Source organism: Abramis brama, assembly GCF_963993115.1.
Source record: "Abramis brama genome assembly, chromosome: 2".
Classification (NCBI taxonomy): domain Eukaryota; kingdom Metazoa; phylum Chordata; class Actinopteri; order Cypriniformes; family Leuciscidae; genus Abramis; species Abramis brama.
Genome location: NC_139964.1, coordinates 64,263,096 through 64,267,848, shown reverse-complemented (window position 1 = coordinate 64,267,848; position 4,753 = coordinate 64,263,096). Strand labels below are relative to the sequence as shown.

The 4,753-nt window shown below is 35.3% G+C and overlaps 1 long non-coding RNA gene across 1 annotated transcript; it reads left to right on the top strand.

Moving 5' to 3' along the window:
• Window positions 1-708: 708 nt before the first annotated feature.
• LOC311078105 lies at window positions 709-3,569 on the top strand. Its single transcript, XR_014605048.1, has 4 exons — window positions 709-844; window positions 1,269-1,344; window positions 2,003-2,099; window positions 2,734-3,569. It is a non-coding gene; the product is annotated as an uncharacterized lncRNA (long non-coding RNA).
• The last annotated feature ends 1,184 nt before the right edge of the window (window positions 3,570-4,753 follow it).

Here is a 4,753-nt window from a genome sequence, read left to right as displayed (position 1 = left end):
TTCCCCAAATAACCTTTCAATGAACACTTAATGAAATAACCATAGTGTGAAGAACATTTTGGTAATCTAAAGAACATTTGTACACTATAGAAGAACATTTTGTGCAATGGAAAGGTTCCATGGAAGTTAAAGGTTCTTCATCATGGAACCATCGATGCCCATAAAGAATGTTTATTTTTTAGCATGTTTTTGGGACGATTACCAAGATGACAGCAGCCACATGTCAGAATGCATTATCAAAATATCAAAGTCAAAATATGGTTTATTATAAAAATAAAATGGAATTCAAAAAACCAACCCTGTATCACATGAAATACGTTCTGAGGAAACTATTTTGCAAATCGCAATTACGTTACATGCCAACATATAAGCAGTGCTATTACGTTGGTCCTTAACCTAATATAAGCAGTGCTATTACGTTGGTCCTTAACCTAATATAGCCAATCTATTGCAGTGCTATTACGTTTGTCCTGAACAAATACATCCAAAGCAGGTTTCCATAGCAGCTAATGCTGTTCATTTTGTTTAAATTATTTACTCCCTTTTTTCTCATTGGGCTACAAAATATTATCTATGCCAGGGCGAGTCAAATGGCGGCACCCAGATAATTTTTATCTGGCCCTCCAACTGGTTTTTGATGTTTAAAAACCCTCGCAATCTGATATTAAAGTCCCCGCAAAGGTTTAGCGCGTTCAGCGGTGAGTTTAACAACGCACGTGATCATTCAGCGGTGAGTTTAACAACGCAGCGGTGAATTTAACAACACTCAACTGCAGGTAAAACGGCATTCAGAGGTGAGTTTGACCAAAGCAACCCTCAACTGCAGGCAAAACGACATTAAAAGGTGAGTTTAACAACGCTCTCAGACGCTTGCAGTTGCAAGTAATTGGAGTTTTAGCGTTTTCTTGTCATAGTAGGACACTGCTTGAAGCTGGATAACGTATTTTTATCGGAGGTTTGATTAAAAACTGTTGAGTCAGGACAATAAGTTGTTGTGTTTAGAAACTTTAGATTTGTAAGGTGGCCATTTCTTATGACTATAAATAATAGAAGAAATTATAAAAATATAGCTTTCTGCACATTTGGTGCAGAAAGCTATATTTTTATAATTTCTTCTATCATCGAGAAGAAAAGCTGTGTAATCAACATTTATTCACGAGATCATATGTATTTTTATGTTTGTTTTTTTAATGTTATTATTTCGGTCTTGCCAGGGAAGCTGGATTGCTTTGCTGTTTATTGATATTTTTAAAATAATATTTTATCAGTAGGAAATCGCGCTGAAGAAGTCTCGTTCCGAACACATCGCGATATTTGGCATCAGTTCACGTGTGTCAGATGTTGGTAAGTAAATACCTAAATACGCTGTCCTAATAATGTGTGATATAATGTCTTTTCTGTTTGTCGATATTAATCTGCTATTATATCTGCCATCTCCACGGAGACTTTGCGTTTCATTGCTTTCTAATTCAAAACAGGGTGATTAACACTGCCTGTCACGTGACGTGCTATAGGCCTAGAGATAATCATATCAGATTAAAAATAGTACAATTAGTTCCAAAGTTGTATTTGTAGTAGAAGCACAGTAAAAACAACACTTACCATGCTTTTACCACAGTAACATTAGTTTTACTGTGATAAGAGCAGTAAAAAGACAGTAATCACAAAACTTGCCATGCTTTTACCACACTATTTGTAGTTTTAATGTGGTACTTATTGTAAATGCACAGTAACCACAACACTTACCATGCTTTTACCACAGTAACCATACTTTTACTGTGATTGATTTAGTATAGGACAGTAATCACAAAACTTACCATGCTTTTACCTCAGTATTGATATATAAGTGATATTTGTTGTAAATGCATATTAACCACAACACTTGCCATGCTTGTAAGGCTTTATAATGTAACATCCAATATTTGTAAGGTATATCAGTACTTTTTCCTTTAAATAATCCTATATATTATACATAATGATATTTTCTTTTCTCTTTTTTCAGCTGAAAAGACCAAAAGGGCCTTTCGGACTCAGTCAGCCCATTATTGTTGGAGGAGAAGTAAACGGATTGACAGCTGCAAAGGCAAATATTCGCAATGGTATGTATGTGTTGGTTTTAACCCTAAATCAAACATTTTATCAAGCATTTGTTGTTTCTTAAAACTTTTCTCACAAAACCCATAGCCTAATCAGTACAAATATAGACTGAAAGTCTTAATAATTCACAAGATTTAACAAGTTGTCAAATTCGTACGGTACTCGTACATATTTGTATACTCGTACACAATCCTGCAGCTTTTACTCCTAGTGCTGTCATTGGCTACTGCCTCAATTCCTGTACATATTTATCGCGATATTTGTAAATCAGTTGCGCCATTTCTTGGAAAGTTGTTGGATGTCACACACACTGTCAGAAAGTTTATATTAATTGCAAATTGGTCCCCGTCTGTTTATGTTCCAGTGATACATGATGTCTCTCCACACCTCATAACCTACCTCTGTTTGCAAGAGTGGAAAAGCTTATCTGACTTGTCACATGACATCAGATACTCGATTATTTTGTCATAATCAGATCAGTTACACTGCTGATAACTGTCCCGTTTGCATGTAAATCATTTTCATGATTATTGCTTGCTATTAAAGACAAACTTTTATTCATAGAAATGCCCACATTTTAGTGAACTTAATACATAAAAATGCTTTTAACATTTAATTATGCATCACTCTTCACAGAAAAATATCCCACAGTTATGGATGAACTCACTACGTCATCAAGTGCTGTGCTGGGCACATTGGGCAACAAGTGTCCTCCAACGTATTCAATCCGTGGCCAAGTTCTTCACATCTTCCCATGGGACACTGACAGTCTTCAGGTCTTCGTGGAACATCTGTCTCCGTGTCTTCCTTGGTCTTCCCTGTCTCCTGCATCCTCCTGGTGGTGTCCACTTCATCACTGTGTTTGGGTGTTGTTGTTTGGGCATGCGTAGGATGTGTCCAGCGAGGTGCACCCTTTGCTCTGTCTCAGTTTCTGAAAGTCTTCATGTGGAGTCCACTCCTCCTCAGGATCTCTTTGATATGCAGAACCAATATTGAAAATAGTGATTTATCTTTTTCCATATTGTTAAAGCATTTTGTTTTCTCTTTTCAGCTTCATAAACTGTACTTGATGTCTGCCTAATGCCTTTTTCAAAAAAGTGTCAGTGCTCATCAGGTGTTTTGCTAAAGGACATATTCATTGCATAGTTACAATAAAAGTGACCAATAATCACAAGGATATAGAATGAAAGTTGAGAATGTACAATGTTGTGCTTATGTTTTTGCCTATTTGTTCTTTAAAGCGAAGAAACAAATGTATGTTCACATAACAAAGTTGAATCTCATCTCTTGGTTTGTAAATATATAACTTCATCATAGCAATTTTTTAACGTTAATGTATGTGTCACTATAATAGATTGCTCCTGTATCTGGAAATTTTTAATTAACTGATTTTTATACTGTTGTGCAGTAGTTTTGGCACTACATTTGTCTTTAAACAGTTTGACATTAAATATTGGAATAAGCTTTCAAAATGGTGTCCATTCATTGTGCTTTTGCTACATTTATTTGAATATAACTGATATACCTTTAATATACTATACATACACTGTACATGTTAGAAGCACTTTAGTACATGTAATTATTTTTAATTAAAATACTGCAAAACTACCCTGCTGTAGGACATTGCTTAGAAAAAAGTTTCCCTTTCAAATGTATTTATGCATCAGTCTAAGCAAATCTGTGTCATTGATCATGTGAACTCGTTTTTGGATGGTAACCACACAAAGGAGTCTTTTGTTTTTAAATATGAGTTTTATAATTTAATTAGAAGGAATGCATGTTTAACAGCCTAAATATAAAATATTTAAGGTATCTATCCCTGCAGCCGGAACCAGAAGAGATCTGTCATCGTTTACCATAAATGGGCATGTAAGTGTGACGCATCTGTTCAGCTGGGTTTGTATTGGCTGTGACTTTATCGCAGAACTCGCTGTGATTGGACAATCGTTTAACCCATATAAAACGGCGGTTCATGTTACAAAGTATGTTTTGGTGTTATTATTACGTTAGTTATACATTAAGCTAACTATAAAGTGTCTCTATGTTGTGAGAAATTACTCCTCTACCGAGATCCTAACCCTAACCCTAAGCATGTCTGCACATTTCAATGAACTACAATACAATGCTTCCTGTTCACTGATAGAATGACAGAGATATGTGGGTAATGTAGTTTAAAACGTTTAGTAATAAAACAATAAATGTTAAATAAATAATATATTTAATGGACAACTGGATATCTAAATTTGTTTATTGTGCAAACCTTTATGACATATATGAGGGACAGGCTGAAATTTGATATTTTACTGTGAGCATTATAAAAATAACCTTTATGCCAGCTTTCCATATATGTCTGAAAACTGTGGCCAACATTATTTATTAAACATAGTATAAGCAGTTGTCCAGCCAATTTTCTCTTTGATACACTAACCGGACTTTGAGTTACAGCCATTTGAAATGTGCATTTGTTTGCTCTTCTGGGGGCCATTGCTGGGGCCCTGGGGGTGGAAGAACAGTATAATCTACACAGATCTATACACACTGTTACTATTACACAAGGATAATGCACCATTCAGTAAAACAACAAAAAAACAGTGCCAACATTTCCTTTTCACCGCCTCTTGCTGCTTATATTCCTGACATCAGTGATATATAGAGT